This window comes from Pseudophryne corroboree, chromosome 9 (assembly GCF_028390025.1).
Source record: "Pseudophryne corroboree isolate aPseCor3 chromosome 9, aPseCor3.hap2, whole genome shotgun sequence".
Taxonomy (NCBI): Eukaryota; Metazoa; Chordata; class Amphibia; order Anura; family Myobatrachidae; genus Pseudophryne; species Pseudophryne corroboree.
This window is the reverse complement of record NC_086452.1, coordinates 166,012,765-166,038,367: the sequence shown is the minus strand read 5'-3', so window position 1 is coordinate 166,038,367 and position 25,603 is coordinate 166,012,765.

Sequence of the window (25,603 nt, the reverse complement as noted above, 5' to 3'; positions counted from 1 at the left end):
ATTGCCTCACCCCAGTGTCACCCTCTCTGCCTGTTACCCACTACATGTCCCCAGTGTCACCCTCTGCCAGTCATCTACTGAGTAGCCTCAATGTAACCCTCTGCCTTTCTCCCACTGCCTCACCCCAGTGTCACCCTCATGGCTGTCACCCTCTCAGCCTGTCACCCACTACATGTCCCCAGTGTTACCATCTGCCTGTCACCCACTTTTACCCCATTATCACCCGCTGACTCCCACTACATGTCTCCCTCTGCTTTTCTCCGGCTGCATCACCCCAGTGTCACACACATGGCTGTTACCCTCTACCTCACCCCAGTGTCATCCTCTGAATATGAAAACCAGAATATGAATTTCTGCTCATACCATGTGACATAATGTGAATTTCAGCTCATACCGTGTGTCGCATGTTGTGAATTTCAGCTCATACTATGTGGCATATTGTGAATTTCGGCTCATACGATGTGCTTAATGTGAATTTCAGCTCATACCGTGTGGTATATTGTGAATTTCGGCTCATACCATGTGGCATATTGTGAATTTCGGCTCATATCGTGTGGCATATTGTGAATTTTGGCTCATACCTTGTGGCGTAATGTGAATTTCAGCTCATACCGTGTGGCGTAATGTGAATTTCGGATCATACCGTGTGGCATATTGTGAATTTTGGCTCATACCTTGTGGCGTAATGTGAATTTCGGCTCATACCGTGTGGTGTAATGTGAATTTCACCTGATACCATGTGGCATATTGTGAATTTTCGGCTCATACCACGTGGCATATTGTGAATTTCGGCTCATGGCTTGTGGTATAAAGTGAATTTCAGCTCATATTGTGTGGCATAATGTGAATTTTGGCTCATACAGTCTGGCATAATGTGAATTTTAGCTCATACTGTGTGGCATAATGTGAATTTTGGCTCATGCTGTGTGGCATTATGTGAATTTCATCTCATTCTGTATGGTATAATGTGAATAACTCAAATGTTTGCCCCCCCTAAATCTCATGTACTTTTCACAGTGGCCCACTCAAAATCGGGGTGTAGGTTCTGGGGGAGTATGGGGGTTAGGGGAGGAATGCATATGCACGTAGGCCCACCACTCTTTAGTTCTGCCATTGGGTCACGGATAGGTTGGGGAAGTGTAAGCAGCGATAGGGCGCAGTGGCAGCAGTGGCTCAGGGTTATGCTGTAGTAAACAGTCAGTAGTGGCCGGTGGTCTAGCCATTATGCTTCATTTTATTAATTTTATTTCTCTGGGGTGTATTAACTATACATGTATTATTAGGAACTAGGGAGAAATTAGATTAAGCCATGTGATTTTACTGAGAGAATGTAAAAAGAGGATTTTGGTGCTTACCGATAAATCCATTTCTCTGAATCCACTCGGGGACACTGGAGATCTCAGTCAGCTGGGGTATGAAGGATGCAGACTGGAGGTAGCACAATATAATAAAAAAAATTATGCACAGCTGGCTCCTCCCCCTTCACGCGCCCAATCCCTCCAGGTTAAAAAAATGATGGCGAGAAGAGGGAACATGAAAAGCCATGCGGGAAGGATCCAACCGTACCAACATGCCAAACAGCAACCAAGAACTATGAACATATGTTTGAACTAAATTTAGCAAGAACACGCAGGCTGACAGCACCGAGGCGGGCGTCTAGTGTCCCCGAGTGGATTCAGAGAAATGGATTTATCGCTAAGCACCAAAATCCTCTTTTCTCTTTCATCCACTAGGGGACAGCTGGGGATGTCCCAAAGATACTCCCGTGGGCAGAAGTGCTGTCCGAAGCCTGAAGAGCCAAACGTCCAAAACTTGTATCTCTAGATGCAAACGTATCAAACTTGTAGTAGCGAGTGAACGTGTGTGCAGATGACCATGTTGCAGCTCTGCAAAGTTGGGTAGTGGAGGCTCCTCTAGCCGCCGCCCTTGAAGCACCCACTGATCTGGTAGTATGATCACCTACCCGAAATGGAACTCTCTTACCACTTGAGTGATGTGCCTGCTCTATGGTTAATCGTATCCATGTGGTCAAAGTTAGTTTCAAAGCTGGCCAGTCCTTCCTGGGACCATCATACAAGACAAACAAAGCGTCTGATTTCCTAATGGAATTTGTGCCCTGTACGTATACCCATAAGGCTCTGACCACATCCAAGGCCAAATCCCCGTCTCCCTGGAAGGATAGGACCACAATCAGCTGGTTTATGTGGAAACCGGAAACCACCTTAGGTAAAAATTCCGCTCTTGTACGGAGCTCTGCTCTGTCTTCATGAGAAATGAGGAAAGGACTTTTACACGACAGAGCCCCTAACTCTGAGACCCTCCTCGCTGAAGCTAAAGCTAAAAGCAGGGCTACTTTCCAGCTCAAGTATTTCACATATGCCTTTTCCAAGGGCTCGAAAACAGCCGATCTCAAAAATTCTAACACCAAATTTAGATCCCATGGGGCTGTGGGAGGATTAAAAGGTGGTTGAATTCTCAATACGCCTTGCAAAAATGTCTGGAACTCCTCCAAGGCCGCCAGATGTTGCTGAAAAAGGATCGAGCCAAACCATTTTGGAGAAACTTCAAAAGTCTAGTAAGGTGGCACTCTCTGGGATTCCAACCCTTAGATTGCCACCAGTCCATGTACTTCTTCCAGATTCTATAATAGTGTGCTGCAGTGACTGGCTTCTTGCAGCTAACATTGTAGGAATAGCCGACTTCGGTATACCTCTGTCTCTTAGTATCCCGGTCTCAAGAACCATGACGTCAAACGTAGATGGTTCAGATCTGGGTGAAGGAATGGGACTTGCGACAAGAGGTCCTCCCTCTGTGGCAGTCTCCAAGGGTCTTCCGCCAGGAGTCCCCTCAGGTCCGAGTACCAACTCCTGCGAGGTCAATCTGGAGCTATTAAAATTACCCACGCCCTCTCCCTTTTGACCTTTTTTAACACTCCTGGTAAAAGGGGAAATGGTGGGAAGATGTACACCAGATAGTATGTCCAGGGAATTGACAGCGCACCCACTGCCTCTGCTGCTGGATCACGGAATGTAGTCTGCCGTATTGGATCGCTTCAAAAGATGCTACCATCTTTCCTAGAAGGCGTACACAAAGATGCAGAGAGACCGTCTGGTCTCGTAGAACCTGACGTACCATTGCCTTGATGTCTCGAATCTTGTCTTCTGGGAGAAACACCTTCAGTTGTATCGTATCTAAAATGAGGCCCAGGAATTGAATCCTCTGCGTTAGTTGCAGATTGGATTTCTTTAAGTTTATGATCCAGATGTCAAATCAGAAACTGATCTGAGCATCCCGGATCAACTGGTCCTGAGCAGGAGCCTTGATCAGAAGGTCGTCCAGATATGGTATTATCATTATCCCTAACAATCTCAATTTTGCTGCCATGACTGCTATAATCTTTGTGAAGACTCTTGGGGCTGATGGTACGCCGAACGGTAGGGCTCTGATCTGGTAATGAGTCTTGCCCACTGCAAACTGTAAATAGGCTTGGTGTGGGGTCCAAATTGGGACATGGAGGTACGCATCCTTTATGTCCAGCGACACCATGAAGTCCCTTTGTTCCAGTCCCGCAATAACCGACTGTATTGATTCCATCTTGAATCTGTAAGTTGTCAGGAATTGATTTAACACCTTTAAATTGAGGATTGGTCTGACGGACCCATCCGGTTTTGGCACCACAAAAAGACTTGAATAAAATCCTGTTCCTCTTTGAGAAGTTGGGAAAGGCAGGATTACTTCCGTCTGAGACCGAAAAGAATTGAACACCGGACCAGAGTAATTTCTTCTAACTGGTGGCATAGTTCTAGGATACGTGGTAGGCAGAAAAGTCGATTTTCCTGCTGTTGCCTGAGAAATCCACTTGTCCAATTCTGGCCCAAATAAAGTTTCCCCTACAAAAGGGATCGCCTCTACTGCCTTCTTGGAATCTGAGTCCACTTGCCATTCTCTGAGCCACAAAATCCTTCTGGCTGATATAGCCGAAGCCGAGATGCATGACGCTATCCTGGTAGCATCCTTTGTAACTTGGAAAAAGTATGTAACCAACTCACGGATATGTTCTGCTAGTCAAACTATTTCTTCCTGGCCATTATCTTCCACCACTGCCTGAACGATTTGACCAGTCCATGCTACAATAGCCTTATTAACCCAAGCACTGACAATCGTATGTCTTTGTGATGCTCCAGCAGCCACAAAGATAGATTTTAGTGCTGTATCCAACTTACAATCTGACACATCCTCTAGTGTAGTCACGTTTGGTATAGGTAAAATTGTCTTCTTTGACAGTCTAGCAAAGGAGGCGCCCACAATTGGAGGGACCTTCCACTTAGACAGTGGGCAGTGGGTAATTAGCCGTAAATGTTTTGGGAATATGGAAGCGTCTATCTGGCTGCTTCCATGCTTCTCCCATTTGAACCTGGAGATGCTGAGGAATCGGAAAAAACTGCTGTTTGCCGTTTCTGAGACTCAAATAGATCAAAGACCTCAGGTTCCTTAACCTCTTCGTCTTTGATGTTAAGGACCTGTTTTACCGCTTCAATAAGGGATTATAACCTCTTAACCTCAGCATCCTCCTCCTGAGGACTGACGTCAATTATTGCCTCAACTGACATTCTCTCCTCTTCATCATCTATGAAATCCTCCTCCTCTTCCAACTCTTCTTGCAGGATAGGGAGGGGTCTCTTAGCCGCTTTACGCACATTCTTTTCTACATGTGCGGGCGGAGTTAATCTAATTAGGAATTCTAAAATGTTGCTTGAGGGATTCCACCATTTCTTTTGAAATATCTACCAAAGCATTTTACCATGACCCAGATGGACCACTGCTACCAGGTTGAGCGTCCATTCCCAAACATGTGTCACACACCCCAGAGCTGTCAAAATTGGTGCTTTTTTTTTACCACATTTTGAACATATGTAACAAGTTTTTGTGTTCTTGGTTGGTGCCTTAGACATGTTAAAACACTCATACACCAATCAGCAGGACTTTCACCTTATTAGAATAGGAGGAGAAAGACCGTAGGGATATAGGGAGCAATGAAGAATTTGAAGTAAAAACCAAAAAAATAAATAAATAATTTTTTAACCAGCCTGATGTTTGCAACCCTCACACCACCCACTGTTGGTACAGCTTGAGTTGCCCGGGTTGAGATTTTTGTTGCTCCTCCTCCACAGGACCTGTCAGCAGAGTCCCTTGGAAGATAAAATATGTATTTTCAGAAAGATCAACAGCAGTTGAGTCCTATTAAAACTGCTAACTGCAAACAGCGCTACTAATTTGAATTCAACTGTAAGATTTATGACTCTAAATCCCCTTCAGTGACCGGACTCTAAACATGTCCGCCCAACTCAGAGATGAAAAGCCCGCTAAAGCTACGCGCCTAACCAGAGCCTCAAAATGGCCGCAACTGAAATTTGATGTTAACATCCCAGCCTGTCATGTCAACGCGGAGAAAGTATCTCCTCCTCCACTGCACTGCTCTGAGTACCACGCGGCTTCAGGGAGCCCTGATGTCCACCCCCTCCGCCGCTCTATGTATCCGCGCTCCAAACCTAATACTTCCCCTGCATTGTGAGCGCTGTCCGCCCCCCTTACCAGAGCCTTACAGTATCGCTGCAGGTTTACCTCACAACCTGTTCTAGCTGACAGCGGCTGTATGTTCTCTAACACTGCTCGCTGAGGGAAGAATTAAATTAGTTGCTGGGGGGAAAAAGCCACTCTGCTGCACGCTAGCTACCTCCTAAGTGCCGCTAAGAAATACTCACTGCTCAGTTAATCTTCTGAGAGAAAAAGAAGCAGAACCTTCCACCGGGATCTTTGTCTCTCCTATACTTAAAGTATAGTTTTTTAGGGAGCCTTCACCCTCCTTTTACATAGGCTGGTTTGGCTCAGTTATTCTGAAGTAAAAATAAAATCTTTATGGAGCAGGAGCTTCTTTCCTGTACTGCTACCTCCAGCACAATTTTTCAAACTGGAGGGATTGTGGGGCGTGAAGGGGGAGGAGCCAGCTGTGCATAATTTTTTTTATTATATTGTGCTACCTCCGGTCTGCATCGTTCACACCCCAGCTGTCTGAGATCTCCAGTGTCCCCTAGTGGATGAAAGAGAAATAGTGCTAGACAAGCAGTGCACACCCTAATAAAATAAGCTGCGCACGCCTATGGTCACTGAACGATATCATTAACGATATCGTTCAGTGTGTACGCACTATATCGGCCACCAGGGAGTCAAGGGAAAACACTAGGCAATATCGTTCATAGAGTGTATTGTCTAGTGTGTACCCAGCTTAAAAAGCAGCCTGTGCCTCAAACAAACGGGATGCAGTTATGTGGCTGGCGCATGGGATCCCGGTGGTCAGCATACCGACGCCAGGATTCTGAAGACTGACAATGCCGCCAGCCATAATACCAGCCAACAGGGGCTTTTCCCACTCTATGGGTGTCCACGCCCAACCCAAACCAAACACACACACTGTGACACCCAGCTTGGCCCCCCCCACACAGTAGCACCCAGTCTGTGCCCCCCCACACACAGCAACACCCAGCCACACCACATACACACACACACACACACACACACACACACACACACACACACACACACACAGCGACACACAGCTTGTGCCCCAACCTCCCCCCCGCACACAGTAACACCCTGTTTGTACCTTAAGGTCTGGGTGTCTGTGATGGGCGCTGACAGAGGGGGGGTTGGGAGTTACAGAAAAGTGAGACAGCCTGCACCACTCAGGTATGCCGGCGGCTCCATCTCTCCATGGCTGCGACTGCTTGCTGGGACTCCAGTCCCCCACTGATGAAGATGGCGAGAGGCATACCTAGACCTATGAGGTTCCCGTAGCAAAATTTCCCTCCCCCCCAAAAGTAAAGAAAAAAAGAATAGTATTATGATGTTATCAAGTGGTAGTACCATACTGGTAGGTGTAGGGTGCTAGAGCTGTGTCTGGGTACAGCAATGCCAGGCTAGATAGGTCTTGACAGTTGTTGTGCATGCTGAGACATCCACAACAGAGTAGGAGTTACAGGCTGCTTCACCTGGCATTTGTAGAATGTGTGTACAGTTGCTGAGCAGTCACAGCTTACCTTACACGCAGGGGTCTGTCTTATTTGTCGGCTCATAGAAGGCAACTGCCTTGGACCATGACCCAGCAGGGAGAGGGTTGCTTCAGGACACAGGAGGCGGTGACTGCCAGCTTCCCAGTGCACAGGCTGCACAGCGGTCTCATCATTAAGTTAGTGTAAGCACAGGTAGCATACTGTATTTGCATCCTGCTGGTCTCCCTGCAGACATATCACTCGCCCTAGTGTCAAGAAGAGGAGGGGGCCTGCGTGCACAACCACTGATGGCCAGGTAGGGGATCTCTCTGTGATGATTGGCCACAGGCAGTTGTGCCTGCCCTGAGCACTGCAGAGCTTTTACTGTCAGTTTGTGTGACAGTGACAGTTAGAGCTTGAGGAGAGGGGATCCGGCCCTCTTCCGGTGGTCCTATCTGCCCCTGGAGCAGGCAAGGAGAAGCATGTGTAACTGGGTGCAGGAGGAGGGCCCTTGGTGATGGCATCCCTGAGAAGTGGTACCCCCTTGAGGGCAGGAACCCGGTGTCAGCCGACTCAATTGCCTCCCTGAGTTCTGCCTCTGTTCCAAGACATATCTAGTTGAAAAGGGGCACATGTGCCATTGTGGAATGAGCCTCTTTTCTACTGACCCCCTCAAATTATAGCAGCCTGCTATGGATTTTCATAAGGGATACGGGCACAGCTACATAGAATGGATCTCTGTAAGCAAATAACTATTTAAAAAATAATAATTGGAATACGAAACTGAAATATAATCTCAATATCAAAATATGATTTAATATGAAAGTAAAAATATCATTATTGCATTATTTACTCTCTTATAAAAGGACAATAACATGCATCAATATAGTTACTATCGGTATAGTTACTTTGTAAAGGAAATATGTTTTCCTGCACATTTGCATTGATGCGTACGCATACCTACTTTGTGAGTGATGACATATTGGCAATACGTATGGATCACAAACAGTGACCAGAATATGTACAGACAGTAAAACAATGGTGTCACCAACCATGAAATGCAGCCAGTACTTTGTTTAATTTCAAATAATTTATGACTGTGCCTCTTTCACATTGTACACCCTGGTCCAAGCCAGGTTGGCCCCTTTCACACTGAACCCGGGTCACCCATGTACCCGGGTCAGACCCTTTCATACCCCTTTCACACCGCACAAATAACCCGGTATCGAACCGGCATATTGCCGGGTTGACACGGGTCGGCGTGCGGTGTGAAAGGGGCATAGCCGAAATCGCGGGTCGCCTGACCCGGCAATTCAACCCGGGAATAAAGCCGTGTTATACCCGGGTTGAATACCGGGTCAGTGGCTGCGTAAATGGGCTCCCGGGTCGATGCGTCCCTGGACCCATTTACTACAGCAGGGAGAGGCGGCGCGGAGATGGTCTCATCTCCCAGCATCACCTCCACCTCTACCCCCGCCACCGGCTCCTCCACCCGCTGCTAAGGCAACCCGCCTGGCATATTGCCAGGTCGGGGAAGCATGCAGCAGCTGCCAATCCGGATCCCACCCGGGAAGGACCCGTTTCCAATTCCCGGGTGGGATCCGGCACTGGCAGTGTGAAAGAGGTATAACTCTACTTTAATCCCAGGTTGAAATGCCGGGTTGTTCGACCCGGGTTATTTCACTATGGCGCTTTCACACTGCATCTCGAACTGGGTTAACCCGGCAATAACCCTGGTTATTTTGGTGATGTGAAATGGGTAACTTTTCAATGCTTCAATAGGTTCTTTGCATAGTAATGTTACATTTATACCCCTTTCACACCGCACAAATAACCCGGTATCGACCCGGCATATTGCCGGACCGGCGCAAGGCAGCGTGCGATGTGAAAGCGCCATAACGGAAATCTCGGGTCGCCTGACCTGGCAATTCAACCCGGGAACAAAACAGTGTTATTCCCGGGTCGAATACCTGGTCAATGGCAGCGTAAACGGGCTCCCGGGTCGATGCTTCCGTCTCCACCCCCCGCTGCTATGGCAACCCGCGTGGCATATTGCCGGGTCAGGGAAGCCAGCAGTAGCGTCCAATGCCGGATCCCACCTGGGAAGGACCCATTTCCAATTCCCGGGTGGGATCCGGCATCGGCGATGTGAAAGGGGTATTACTCAGTGTACTGTGCACTAAAGTTACTTACTCCTTACTTACAAACCTCCAACTTGTACTTTTCAATGTTCAGCTTCATTTTTGAAATCCACTCCACAAACCATGATTCTGCTATTGGAATTGTAATTTCCCTCATTACTGTAATTACTTAAAATGTTTGGCTTTCTAAGCATATTCTAAAACTTGCTACTGATTCCGGTTATAATTTCTAATGCCAGAGGTGCATTTTTTGAATAGCTTTACATCCACAAAATGCATTTTCTAATAGACCTGTTAGTGGCTGCGCTGTAGCAGATCTCTCTAAATTAACAATCTCATGCAAATTAGGTAAGGGGGGACTAATATAAATTGGGTTAATTACTATAGCTCAAGTTTAGCTCAACAGCTCTTAATTCTAACTTTCAAAGGCTACACAAACCAATTTTGTGCTCTTAGAATATAATGAGCAGTCTTTACTCTGTAATCAGTTCTCCCAGTGTTTCCAGTAGCTGTCTAATACAGTGTGCCTTTGAAGTCTGGAAAGATCTAACATAATTGAAGAAATGTCAAACTGCTTGACTTGATGGAGGAAAAAAAAATAATAGAATGAAACATTAATCAGTCGTGTGCATCTCAATTAAGCCAATTAAAATTATCACAGACAGGACCGCATATAGCAATAGGTAGCTTTAACAGTTGAATACATTATAAACTTTCACCTGTTTTTTTTTTCAAGTTATAAATAGACTAAAGGTTTGAAAACTTCTGCCCTTAAGGTGAAATAAAATATCTTTTAAATTACCTTTCTAATTTTACATGTTCCATCTGTAGGAATACAAGGTAATGTAATTTATTTCACTGGAGACTGCAATAACGGACCACTAGGGGGCCAATCTTTGTAGAAATAATTTATTTTATCACTGCTACAGCTCATCTTCAGTTTGTACAGTATTAGGCAATTGTCTGTATCCATATTTTGAATCTGGCTCAATCCCTGTTTAAAGTTATTGTGATTACAGGAAATCAACAACTGAACTTGGTGGTTGATGAGAAGATCTTGTAAACTTCCTAGTTCAAGAAAAATAAATAAATAATAATAATAATAATAATAATAATAATATATATATATATATATATATATATATATATATATATATATATGTATACACATTTGTAATCACCTTTTCTCTTATATCCACTTGACTGCCACAGTGCACAAAAGAGCTGGATTAGGGCTTTGGGGGTTCCGGAGCACCTTAGACTGGGTGCCGTAAGGTAAGAGCAACAGGGATCAGAGCACCAGCCTTCAGTGCATACATGGAAAGGGGATGTGGTCACACATCACTCCCATTTTATGTTACACATTGGGTTGTATACATTCCTGTCACAGCTGCTGGGCTTAACACTGCCTCATGCGAATAGTGGGGGAGAGCGTTTCCCTCCCTAACTTTCCTCCCGGCCAGACACTGCAGCCCACACATATACACGTGCATACAGTTACACACATTCATACATACTGTCACACCACTACACATACAATACATACATGCTGATACACATACATATATATATAACATACATAGACAAACACATACATACACACGTATTGTACATGCAGTCACACACAGCCCCGTAACAGGGTGCCGTTGCTCAAGCCATTGTAACTTATCGCCCTAGGGGGCGCGTGGGCGAGTCATTAGCCTGCTGCAAAGAGCATTTTATAGACACTCCAAGCGGCAGAACAGCTCCTATGGCACTAGGAGAGAAGACATAGTATTTCTCCCCACACAGTGCAGGAGCCACAGGCCTGAGCGGGCGCAGTCTGCAGCAAAGGGTAGGTACAGCTGGCACTGCCCTAGGCCATCTTACCTTGTGTGGCCACACTGGCTGCACACCCCTCCTTATAGTCCTGGTCATACACATTTATACATAGGGTCACCATAGGCGTGCACAGCTAATTTTATTAGGGAGTTCACTGCTAGAGGGGCGTGTCTAGAACCACCTTTTGGACATGTCTCGCACCGCCTTTTGGGCGTGTCTAGCACTATTTTACATTCTACCAGTAAAATCACATGGCGTAATCTAATTTCTCCCTACTTCCTAATAATAAAAGTAGATATAATACGCCCCAGAGAAATAAAATGAAACATAATGGTGTGACCACTGGCCGGCACTGACTGTCCGCTATGGCATAACCCTGAGTCCTAGCTGCTGCAGCACCATATCGCTGCTTACACTTCCCCAAGCTATCTCTGACCCAGCGGCGGAACTAGAGAGTGGTTGACCTTGGTGCAAAATTCACATTACACCACACAGTATGAGTCAAAATTAACATTTCACCACATGATATGAGACGAAATTCACATTGTGCCACATGGTATAAGCCAATATTCACATTATGGGGGTAATTCTGAGTTGATCGCAGCAGCAAGTTTGTTCCTGGGTGGTAACTGACCGTTTTCAGGGACTGTGTGTAAAAACGCAGGCGTGTCAAATACAAACGCGGGCGTGCCTGGGGAAACGCAGGCATGGCTGGCCGAACGCAGGGCGAGTTCATGACGTCAAAACAGGAACTAAACAGTCTGAAGTGATCGCAAGCTAGGAGTAGGTCTGGAGCTGCTCAGAAACTGCACAATCTTTTTTTGTAGCAGCGCTGTGATCCTTTCGTTCGCACTTCTGCTAAGCTAAGATACACTCCCAGAGGGCGGCGGCTTAGCGTTTGCACGGCTGATAAAGGCAGCTAGCGAGCGATCAACTCGGAATGAGGGCCTTGGTCTCTGGCTTTTCACACAAAGTCTCAGTCCTGCTTTCTTGCAATGAACATATGCAGGCTCCAACCTGGTGTTTGGTTAGCTGCCACAGCTCCACAGATCAGAGTCAAAGTTTAGAGGTCTCCCTGCAGGTAGAATCCTGGCCACTTGGCCTGCTTGACTTTTGACTGCAGCCCCAGCTGGGCTCTGTCTCCATAAGCAGTCCCTCCTGACTGTAGCAGTCTTCTAGGCTGACTTCCTCTGCAGCCACACCTGGACTATCTGTCTTTCAGCGGCCAGCCTCACCTGGCTCTGTGCAAAGGGCAACCTCTATGTGTTACACACTCCTTTTCTTCTCTGTGCTGGTGGATCCCTCCTGTTCCACACAGAATATGCTGCTCACCAGGGCCGGATTATGGGGGTAATTCTGAGTTGATCGCAGCAGCAAGTTTGTTAGCAATTGGGCAAAACCATGTGCACTGCAGGGGGGTGGGGGGGCAGATATAACATTTGCAGAGAGAGTTAGATTTGGGTGGGTTATTTAGTTTCTGTGCGGGGTAAATACTGGCTGCTTTATTTTTACACTGCAATTTAGATTTCAGTTTGAATACACCCCACCCAAATCTAACTCTCTCTGCACATGTTATATCTGTCCCCCCTGCAGTGCACATGGTGTTGCCCAACTGCTAACAAATTTGCTGCTGTGATCAACTCAGAATTAGGCCCTATGTCACATGGTATAAGGCAAAATTTACATTACGTAACATGGTGTGAGCCAAAATTCACATTACGTCACATGGTATGAGCCAAAATTTACATTACGTCATATGGTATGAGGCAAAATTTACATTACGTCACATGGTATGAGCCAAAATTGACATTATGCCACATAGTATAAGATAAAATTCACATTATGTCACACTGTATGAACCAAAAATGACATTATGCCACACTATATGAATTTACATTCTGCCACACAGCAAGAGATAAAATTCACATTACGTCACATGGTATGAGTCAAAATTTACATTGCGCCACGCTGTATGAGATAAAACTTACATTACGCCACACAGTATGAGACAAACTTTACATTACTCCACACACCAAGAGATAAAATTCATATTACGCCACACTGTATGGGCCGCAATTCACATTATGCCACACTGTATGAGCCGCAATTCACATTACGCCACATGGTAGGAGCCAAAATTGACATTACGCCATGCTTTATGAGATAAAATTCACATTACACCACACGGTATGAGCAAAAATTTACATTACGTCACACGGTATGAGGCAAAATTCACTTTACGCCACGTGAGAATGAGCGACTTTGGCCCGGCCTGAATAAACCCCATAGTACCCCCAAACACATTATATAATACACAGTGCACCCAAACACATTATGTGACACATAGTGCCCCTCCAAATACATTATATAACACACATTGGGGCAGATGTATTAACCTGGAGAAGGCATAAGGCAGTGATAAACCAGTGATATGTGTAAGGTGATAAAGGCACCAGCCAATCAGATCCTAACTGTTAATTTACATATTGGAGCTGATTGGCTGGTGCCTTTATCACCTTGCACATATCACTGGTTTATCACTTCCTTATGGCTTCTCCAGGTTAATACATCTGCCCCATTATTCTTGTGGGTGCAGTCCTGTTCACATGTGGATTCTGGTAGCAGGTGTTGCTGACAAATGTACCCTCTACTGCCCCTTCAGTGGCATGTCTGTCACCGGGCCCAGGGCTGGATTAAGCCCTCGGGTGGCCCAGGGCACCAAAGACAGGGGGGCCCCCACCAGCAACCTCCCCCCGCAGGGGCAAACGCAGGATTGGGAAAGGGGGTTTCCTTTGATGCATGCACGTATGTTTGTGTGTGTGTGTGTGTGTGTGTGTGTATATATATATATATATATATATATATATACATACACACAGTTTATAATACACACACACACACACACACACACACACACACACACACACACACACACACACACACGATACATAGAACGCATATACACAAATGCACACATAGACACCCACACACCCACATACACACGAATACATACACATAAAACACATATGCACATATAGCAAAATATACACACATACATATAAACGAATAGAACATATACACAAATACATATACACACAAACACACACATATAGAATACAAACTGTGTGCACACTTACACTCACTGAAGCCTGCCCTGAGGAAAGGGGTGAGGATGCCGCAGGACATATTGCTGCTGGGAGGGAGCCAGGGGCACAGTTCACCATTCTGACGTGATTTTACACGAATTCTCATATTAACGCCGCTATCTCTGCTCCGCCCCGTGAATTGCGACACACGGCCACGAGGGGGCGGGGCTCCGAATGCCGGCCTTAGGACCATGGCCATTGAAAAAAAAACTTTGGACCACCCCCGACCCGACCTGACCCGACCCAAAATCCCCCGCGCCGCACGCACACCAAGCAGCGGGGAGGAGAAAGACTCCCGGCTGTCGGGAGGGAGGATTCCGCACTGCCAGCGGGCGTGCAATGTCGCGACTGCGCGTGCGACTCCCTCCTCACGGGCAGCACGGGTCAGGTACTGACACAGGCAGCAACCTCTAGCCTCCGCTGCTGCCAGGAGAGCTGCTGCTGGCGGTGGAGGCTGGAGATTGCTGCCTGTATCAGAGCGGGACAGAGCAGCTTTGGTAGGGGGGCCCCTTATGACGGGGGGCCCGGGGTACTGAGCCCCTGGGCCCCCCCCTTAATCCATCTCTGACCGGGCCTGCTGACCGGGCATAGCGGGCGAATGTAGAGAGGGAAGGGTCGGGTGGATGACGGGCCTGGGTGTAGAGAGCGGGGGTGGGCGGGCGTAGCGAGCGGCCATTGAGAGTGGGAGGTCTCTGCGCACGGGAAGTCTGTGTGGGCGGACGGCCGTAGAGAGCAGGCTGTCTGTGCTGGCAGGCGTAGAGTGTGGGCGGGCGTACAGTGCAGTCACAGTCAGGAATAGAACTGCACGCTTGGCAATGAATCAGCTACAGGTGTGTGTGTGTGAGGGGGGTGCCGGACATTCGGGGGTGCCTGTGCGAACCAGGCACCCCGTGTGCGCATGCCTATGACCGTCACACACATGCACACAATCATATACCTCTATGCATATTGTACATATATACATTTACACATATACACACACATACAAACAGTCACATACACAGTCATACACCTACAGTATATAGATATACTCTCTGGGCCCTCTTACATAATAGACTAGCTGCTGGGGATTGTCCTCATCACTATGGTATGTGAGCTGTCTCTCCCCATCCTCTCTCCCAATCCCTGCTGCTGCTGGAAGTGTTGCGAATGTTCGCCTCCTACTCAGACTGCACCTCCCCTTCACTCTTTAGATTGCAGGCAGAGTGCAGTTCCTGCTCTGCACTGCTGCAGCTGGGATTATAATATGGGGGCCCCGGAGTGAGGAGGGTCCTGGGGTACTGACCACCTGTGCCCACCCCTTAATCGGGCTCTGTTGTGCATGTGCGGCGATTGACTTGTGATTATGGATTGACAGGGAGCGGCCATATTGTGTGGGGTAATGGGGAGTGGTGTGAAAAACTTGCGTGTGGGGACAGTTTTCGGGGCATGTATCAGCCGCTGACTGCAATCTTGTACGCAGGACCCATGTACTGGTATCTCAGTTGCAGTGGTCATTCTGGGACTTATTCAGGGAGTTGATATTTCTCAGATCTGCGTTGATACTGAAAATGTGTATGCGGTTGCGGGCAACTGTGAAGGCTTCGGCGGGCGTCTCTATACAAAAGCCGGTGGCTGTTTCATTAGCATATTTTCAGACATCACATCGCATCTGCAGTAGCTTTAGCGTACAACTATGAATCAGGCCCAGTATCTCAGAGTAGAACTTTTGGTAAATAGCAGTAATAACTAATAAGTCATGTGGAATTATTGGTTCCACATGATGTCCGGGAGTAAAGACAATAATAAATAGGCCCTGATTTTTTTAATGCAAAAATACAGTATAGTTTTGCATATCAAACTGTCACATGAGTGATCTTATAGGGCAGGTTGTTGGGAAAACGCATTTTGACAGTAAAAAAATGTATCTGGGAGAGAAGGCTGCACAATGGAAAACAATGCAAATGGGCTGAGTGTATATCACACTGAGCGATTAAACTGCTCAGATCAGTCATTTCCTAAGTCCACTTCTTTCAAGCTGAGACTTTTAAGCAGTAAGAAAATAATGCTCATTTTAAAGCTAAAGTGAGTTTCTAGCTAGTTGGAAACAATTGCTAATGTAAGAAAGCTCTAAGGCTAGTGACAGACACAAGATGCTTTATGTGCATATGGTTAGGGCCCTGTGGATCCAGTGTTTTTGCACTATATCTCCTCCAATATGAGATAAAATATAAAAATACAACAATCAATATATTATTATTATTATTATTATTATTATTATTATCGGAGCAGTAGAAGGGCTAAAATATATCCTGTGTTGGGCCTGCCTCCAAATATATGTCCTTACGATGTCACTTTAGGAGGCAGGGCAAATGGGCCTAGCAAGAAGCAGAGTGCCTGGAGCATCCTATACACTCCAGGCGGCCTCTGCAAGCTACAGCTTGAGTACTATGAATGTATACTAAGGATACTCTGGGCAGCTTTACAAGACACAGGGCCTAATTCAGACCTGATCGTAGCAGCAAAATCTTTCTCTAATGGGCAAAACCATGTGCACTGCAGGGGGATGGGGGGGGGGGGGGGGCAGATATAGTATGTACATACCTCCCAACATGACCCTCTCCAGGAGGGACAGAATGCTCTGCTCCTGGACTTCCCTTTTAATTTATCATTGCCTGAATCAGGTCTGAGTTAGGCCCACAGTGTGTAGTCCCAGGCACCATGAAATCCTAATGCTGGTGCCATGTGGCAGCAATGATGCTGCTACCTGGGCCCTGTGACCCTGGTAGTAGCACTGTTCTCACACTCCTAGTTATGTTCCTGATTATTATTCCAGTTGTCTTTGTCTGTACATCCTAGACCAGTTCCTGGTTATGTCCGAATGTGCCAATAGATTCACCAGTTAAATGATGAGCAAAATATATACTTTATCTCTCTGTGTGACATATACGGCAAGTCCTTATAATTACTAATAATTTGTAACAAGTGTTAATTGATAAACAGCTCCCTATGGTAGCTTAATTAAAGTTGTACAATTGCCGGGCGATTTACAGCTGGGATTGATCTCAATTAGTCAAAGGAATCTGTGTAGTCTGTTCAAAGAGAAATAAGGAAATTTAGTCTATCGAGGCTTTGGGGATTTTGTCTTCCAGCCTGTACAGCTCACTTTTTAAACAAGTGAAATAAAATTACAAGTATCCCAGTTTTGTTTGCAAGCGATTACTCGACTCCGTATCATGCCTTCTTATACAGTGTTTACATTAGATCCTTTCATTTGTACGTTTTCTTTGTTATTGTCAAGCTGCTGAACAATAGGCTGGATCTTTTCTTTTTTAGTTTTGTTTAGTACAGTCAGGATGAAGCGAGCAAATGTAATTTCATGAGGCTGTGTAGGTTTTTAAGATAACATTTTGAAAGCCTTAAAGCACAAAAATGCAAAAGAGTCGGTAAATGACACTTTTGATCTTCGAATGATCTGTTTAAAAGCTGTCAGTACACATCCCTAATTACGAAACAGCGCAAGAGAGATGACAGAAGTGGGGGCTCGGCGACTATGTAGCACACTGATCAAGAGGATCGTCATCTACGCTAAAGAACAATTCAACAGTCTTTTATCAATTAGACAGGCAGTAAGGAGGAAAAGTAAGGAGTCTCCAATTGCCAGAGAGTAACAGAAAGTGTCATTTGTGTTAAAATGAGATCACAGACTGCATACAAACAGCTGCCAAAGCAGTCATTAAGTTGTTTGCAAATAAATAATGGATTTTGTAGCAACTGAAAATACTGTTATAAACAAGCGAGGAGGCCACTTTCTCTGTAAGTATGAATTTAAGGTTTGCATTAAATCTGTAAGATGTCACTGCACAGAGAGCTTGATACAACTCCACAGTCATAACACAATTGTTTGTTAGGAGACCTATGGTGTGTATGTATCATATTATTGCAGAATACAGAGATAAAATGTATAGATGACACCTATCTTTAAGGTCTATTGAAAGTAAAAATAATTTTAAAGATTTGGAGCTCTATGTATAATGCAATGATAAGACTATTTTCCGCCGGTAGAATAAGGTTGGTGCCGTTAATGTCAGAGAAATCAGAGATGACTTTGGTGTTAACCCATATACTGCTGTGCCTATAGACCCCTATAGGGACACCCAAATTACACAATGACATCTTAATTATACGTGGATCATCTTTGTGCTATATACAGTAGTGCGAGACACTCGGTGCGACTGAGAACTTCTGAGATGAGTAGCATACAGTATTTTCTTTAAAGTGTGCAACTTAGTCGAATGCATGAGTAGCATACCATATTTTCTTTAAAGTGTGCATCTTAGTCGCAGTGAAAAACATCTCACAATGTACCAAAGATGCTGCGACTAATCTCACAGGAATAGCTAGAACACACACAGAATGTCACAGAAGAAGCGCTACAGAACATGGTGTGAGGAAAAGACACCGCTGCTCATATCTAAGTCCTTTTTACATAGATTCAGACTCAGTTGCACACAGATGTACAAGCCTCAGTGGTTAGTGTTCACTGACGATGTAGTTTTGTTGCTTCTAGTTGTTTTAGTTATGCAAATGTGATAACCAGCTCCGAACTGTCAACTTTCAAACACAACCTGTAACTTGACAGTTAGGAGCTGATTGGCTGGTACTTTATCTCCATCCAATGCTTAGTAAATAGTGACATAAATATAGCCTATTATTGCAATTATGAATGAAACGAAAAGTGTAAATATGTATAAAATGTGTATAAAATGTTTTGTTCATTTAATTTAATTATCAATGCACTGCACTGTCCTGGGGAAGAGAGATTGTCGCACACTGGCCACAACAGTTCTGCAGTGTAATCTCGGCTGCAGACATCACTGATCCATGTGGTCAGTGAGTACCAAGAGTCGGCAGGAGCCAGCAGAAGTCCGGTAACACCGGGGCTCGATAGCAGCATCTAATAAAAGAGATAACAAGGAGAAGGAGGAAGCACCACTGCAGTGAGAGATGGCATGGAGCACCTGAGTTACAGCAGTGGAAACAGGAAAGTACCCGACGGTGAAACACAGGTATCTGACATCAGGAGCAGGGAGTAGTGAGAGCTGGTCACTGTGCAGAGATTCTCCAATGACAGCTAGATTGCAGCAGAAGGGCGGTCTTCAGTTACATATCAGAGGGACAGTGTAGAGCAGGGGTGGGCAATTATTTCAGCTGGGGGGCCACTTAACACTATCCTGTCAATATTTGATGGCCTCACACGAAATGTATTGTTTCTGATGCAACTCCAGAGATCCCCCTCCCCACACTCACCCATATACGTGTGTATCGCAACCCCCCCCACCCCCCCAGCACCCAATATGCATTATATAATTATAAATATATTAATAATGGGGACAGGCAAAAATTAGTGATGAGCGCCGGAAATTTTTCGGGTTTTGTGTTTTGGTTTTGGGTTCGGTTCCGCGGCCGTGTTTTGGGTTCGAACGGGTTTTGGCAAAACCTCACCAAATTTTTTTTGTCGGATTCGGGTGTGTTTGGGATTCGGGTGTTTTTTTCAAAAAACCCTCAAAAACAGCTTAAATCATAGAATTTGGGGGTCATTTTGATCCCAAAGTATTATTAACCTCAATAACCATAATTTCCACTCATTTTCAGTCTATTCTGAACACCTCACACCTCACAATATTATTTTTAGTCCTAAAATTTGCACCGAGGTCGCTGGATGGCTAAGCTAAGCGACCCAAGTGGCCGACACAAACACCTGGCCCATCTAGGAGTGGCACTGCAGTGTCACGCAGGCTGGCCCTTCAAAAAACAACTCCCCAAACAGCACATGACGCAAAGAAAAAAAGAGGCGCAATGAGGTAGCTGTGTGAGTAAGCTAAGCGACCCTAGTGGCCGACACAAACACCTGGCCCATCTAGGAGTGGCACTGCAGTGTCACGCAGGCTGGCCCTTCAAAAAACTACTCCCTAAACAGCACATGACGCAAAGAAAAAAAGAGGCGCAATGAGGTAGCTGTGTGAGTAAGCTAAGCGACCCTAGTGGCCGACACAAACACCTGGCCCATCTAGGAGTGGCACTGCAGTGTCACGCAGGATGGCCCTTCAAAAAACTACTCCCCAAACAGCACATGACGCAAAGAAAAAAAGAGGCGCAATGAGGTAGCTGTGTGAGTAAGCTAAGCGACCCTAGTGGCCGACACAAACACCTCGCCCATCTAGGAGTGGCACTGCAGTGTCACGCAGGCTGGCCCTTCAAAAAACTACTCCCCAAACAGCAGATGACGCAAAGAAAAAAAGAGGCGCAATGAGGTAGCTCTGTGACTAAGATAAGCGACCCAAGTGGCCGACACAAACACCTGGCCCATCTAGGAGTGGCACTGCAGTGTCACGCAGGCTGGCCCTTCAAAAAACTACTCCCCAAACAGCACATGATGCAAAGAAAAAAAGAGGCGCAATGAGGTAGCTGTGTGAGTAAGCTAAGCGACCCTAGTGGCCGACACAAACACCTGGCCCATCTAGGAGTGGCACTGCAGTGTCACGCAGGCTGGCCCTTCAAAAAACTACTCCCCAAACAGCACATGACGCAAAGAAAAAAAGAGGCGCAATGAGGTAGCTGTGTGAGTAAGCTAAGCGACCCTAGTGGCCGACACAAACACCTGGCCCATCTAGGAGTGGCACTGCAGTGTCACGCAGGCTGGCCCTTCAAAAAGCTACTCCCCAAACAGCACATGACGCAAAGAAAAAAAGAGGCGCAATGAGGTAGCTGTGTGAGTAAGCTAAGCCACCCTAGTGGCCGACACAAACACCTGGCCCATCTAGGAGTGGCACTGCAGTGTCACGCAGGATGGCCCTTCAAAAAACTACTCCCCAAACAGCACATGACGCAAAGAAAAAAAGAGGCGCAATGAGGTAGCTGTGTGTGTAAGCTAAGTGACCCTAGTGGCCGACACAAACACCTGGCCCATCTAGGAGTGGCACTGCAGTGTCACGCAGGCTGGCCCTTCAAAAAACTACTCCCCAAACAGCACATGATGCAAAGAAAAAAAGAGGTGCAATGAGGTAGCTCTGTGACTAAGATAAGCGACCCAAGTGGCCGTCACAAACACCTGGCCCATCTAGGAGTGGCACTGCAGTGTCACGCAGGCTGGCCCTTCAAAAAACTACTCCCCAAACAGCACATGACGCAAAGAAAAAAAGAGGCGCAATGAGGTAGCTGTGTGAGTAAGCTAAGCGACCCTAGTGGCCGACACAAACACCTGGCCCATCTAGGAGTGGCACTGCAGTGTCACGCAGGCTGGCCCTTCAAAAAACTACTCCCCAAACAGCACATGACGCAAAGAAAAAAAGAGGCGCAATGAGGTAGCTGTGTGAGTAAGCTAAGCGACCCTAGTGGCCGACACAAACACCTGGCCCATCTAGGAGTGGCACTGCAGTGTCACGCAGGCTGGCCCTTCAAAAAACTACTCCCCAAACAGCATATGACGCAAAGAAAAAAAGAGGCGCAATGAGGTAGCTGTGTGAGTAAGCTAAGCGACCCTAGTGGCCGACACAAACACCTGGCCCATCTAGGAGTGGCACTGCAGTGTCACGCAGGCTGGCCCTTCAAAAAACTACTCCCCAAACAGCACATGACGCAAAGAAAAAAAGAGGCGCAATGAGGTAGCTGTGTGAGTAAGCTAAGCGACCCTAGTGGCCGACACAAACACCTGGCCCATCTAGGAGTGGCACTGCAGTGTCACGCAGGCTGGCCCTTCAAAAAACTACTCCCCAAACAGCACATGACGCAAAGAAAAAAGAGGCGCAATGAGGTAGCTGTGTGAGTAAGCGAAGCGACCCTAGTGGCCGACACAAACACCTGGCCCATCTAGGAGTGGCCCCTCAGTGTCACGCAGGCTGGCCCTTCAAAAAACTACTCCCCAAACAGCACATGACGCAAAGAAAAAAAGAGGCGCAATGAGGTAGCTGTGTGAGTAAGCTAAGCAACCCTAGTGGCCGACACAAACACCTGGCCCATCTAGGAGTGGCACTGCAGTGTCACGCAGGCTGGCCCTTCAAAAAACTACTCCCCAAACAGCACATGACGCAAAGAAAAAAAGAGGCGCAATGAGGTAGCTGTGTGAGTAAGCTAAGCGACCCTAGTGGCCGACACAAACACCTGGCCCATCTAGGAGTGGCACTGCAGTGTCACGCAGGCTGGCCCTTCAAAAAACTACTCCCCAAACAGCACATGACGCAAAGAAAAAAAGAGGCGCAATGAGGTAGCTGTGTGAGTAAGCTAAGCGACCCTAGTGGCCGACACAAACACCTGGCCCATCTAGGAGTGGCACTGCAGTGTCACGCAGGCTGGCCCTTCAAAAAACTACTCCCCAAACAGCACATGACGCAAAGAAAAAAAGAGGCGCAATGAGGTAGCTGTGTGAGTAAGCTAAGCGACCCTAGTGGCCGACACAAACACCTGACCCATCTAGGAGTGGCACTGCAGTGTCACGCAGGCTGGCCCTTCAAAAAACTACTCCCCAAACAGCACATGACGCAAAGAAAAAAAGAGGCGCAATGAGGTAGCTGTGTGAGTAAGCTAAGCGACCCTAGTGGCCGACACAAACACCTGGCCCATCTAGGAGTGGCACTGCAGTGTCACGCAGGCTGGCCCTTCAAAAAACTACTCCCAAAACAGCACATGACGCAAAGAAAAAAAGAGGTGCAATGAGGTAGCTGTGTGAGTAAGCTAAGCGACACTAGTGGCCGACACAAACACCTGGCCCATCTAGGAGTGGCACTGCAGTGTCACGCAGGATGGCCCTTCAAAAAACTACTCCCCAAACAGCACATGATGCAAAGAAAAATTAAAGAAAAAAGAGGTGCAAGATGGAATTGTCCTTGGGCCCTCCCACCCACCCTTATGTTGTATAAACAGGACATGCACACTTTAACTAACCCATCATTTTATTGACAGGGTCTGCCACACGACTGTGACTGAAATGACGGGTTGGTTTAGACCCCCACCAAAAAAGAAGCAATTAATCTCTCCTTGCACAAACTGGCTCTACAGAGGCAAGATGTCCACCTCATCATCATCCTCCGAATTATCACCGTGTACATCCCCCTCCTCACAGATTATCAATTCGTCCCCACTGGAATCCACCATCTCAGCTCCCTGTGTACTTTGTGGAGGCAATTGCTGCTGGTCAATGTCTCCACGGAGGAATTGATTATAATTCATTTTAATGAACATCATCTTCTCCACATTTTCTGGATGTAACCTCGTACGCCGATTGCTGACAAGGTGAGCGGCGGCACTAAACACTCTTTCGGAGTACACACTTGTGGGAGGGCAAATTAGGTAGAATAAAGCCAGTTTGTGCAAGGGCCTCCAAATTGCCTCTTTTTCCTGCCAGTATAAGTACGGACTGTCTGACGTGCCTACTTGGATGCGGTCACTCATATAATCCTCCACCATTCTTTCAATGGGGAGAGAATCATATGCAGTGACAGTAGACGACATGTCCGTAATCGTTGTCAGGTCCTTCAGTCCGGACCAGATGTCAGCATCAGCAGTCGCTCCAGACTGCCCTGCATCACCGCCAGTGGGTGGGCTCGGAATTCTGAGCCTTTTCCTCGCACCCCCAGTTGCGGGAGAATTTGAAGGAGGAGATGTTGACAGGTCGCGTTCCGCTTGACTTGACAATTTTCTCACCAGCAGTTCTTTGAACCCCAGCAGACTTGTGTCTGCCGGAAAGAGAGATCCAAGTTAGGTTTTAAATCTAGGATCGAGCACGGTGGCCAAAATGTAGTGCTCTGATTTCAACAGATTGACCACCCGTGAATCCTTGATAAGCGAATTAAGGGCTCCATCCACAAGTCCCACATGCCTAGCGGAATCGCTCTGTCTTAGCTCCTCCTTCAATGTCTCCAGCTTCTTCTGCAAAAGCCTGATGAGGGGAATGACCTGACTCAGGCTGGCAGTGTCTGAACTGACTTCACGTGTGGCAAGTTCAAAGGGCAGCAGAACCTTGCACAACGTTGAAATCATTCTCCACTGCGCTTGAGACAGGTGCATTCCACCTCCTATATCGTGCTCAATTGTATAGGCTTGAATGGCCTTTTGCTGCTCCTCCAACCTCTGAAGCATATAGAGCAGTGGTTGCCAACGCGTGGCTCTTGAGCCACATGCGGCTCTTTCTTCATTCAAATGTGGCTCCCAACACTCAGTCACGTGACCACAAGAGATCTGTAAACTGCTGCACTCCAGCCAGACATGCAGCAGCTCTACATAGACTGAGAACTGAGGGAGCCAAATACACATGGGGGAGCTGGCTGGAGTGACACAGGCGGGTGCTGGCTGGAGTGACACAGGCGGGTGCTGGCTGAAGTGACACATGGGGGAACTGAAGCGTATTATGTGAATCTGGCTTTCAATACAGTATATTTTATGCGGATCTAGCTTTTTCAATTATTTGATGTAGAAGTGGCTTTTTCAATGTATTTTATGTTGGATCTGGCTTTTTCAATGTATTTTATACCAGGGGCGTGGCCTAGCAGGCACAAGGTCACACCCCATTTTTGCAAGTGCGCCTTCGGCTCGAAGTCGGCTCGTTGATGTACCTAACAAGATTTCTTGGCTCTTTGTCTCTGACTGGTTGGCCACCCCTGATATAGAGGGTTGAATTCCACCTCGTTACCACTTCTTGCTTCAGATGATGGCAGGGCAGGTTCAGGCGTTTTTGGCGGTGCTCCAGTCTTCTGTACGTGGTGCCTGTACGCCGAAAGTGTCCCGCAATTCTTCTGGCCACCGACAGCATCTCTTGCACGCCCCTGTCGTTTTTTAAATAATTCTGCACCACCAAATTCAAGGTATGTGCAAAACATGGGACGTGCTGGAATTTGCCCAGATTTAATGCACACACAATATTGCTGGTGTTGTCCGATGCCACAAATCCACAGGAGAGTCCAATTGGGGTAAGCCATTCCGTGATGATCTTCCTCAGTTGCCGTAAGAGGTTTTCAGCTGTGTGCGTATTCTGGAAAGTGGTGATACAAAGCGTAGCCTGCCTAGGAAAGAGTTGGCGTTTGAGAAATGCTGCTACTGGTGCCGCCGCTGCTGTTCTTGCGGCGGGAGTCCATACGTCTACCCAGTGGGCTGTCACAGTCATATAGTCCTGAGCCTGCCCTGCTCCACTTGTCCACATGTCCGTGGTTAAGTGGACATTGGGTACAACTTCATTTTTTAGGACACTGGTGAGTCTTTTTCTGAGGTCTGTGTACATTTTCGGTATCGCCTGCCTAGAGAAATGGAACCTAGATGGTATTTGGTACCGGGGACACAGTACCTCCAACAAGTCTCTAGTTGGCTCTGCAGTAATGATGGATACCGGAACCACATTTCTCACCGCCCAGGATGCCAAGGCCTCAGTTATCCGCTTTGCAGCAGGATGACTGCTGTGATATTTCATCTTCCTCGCAAAGGA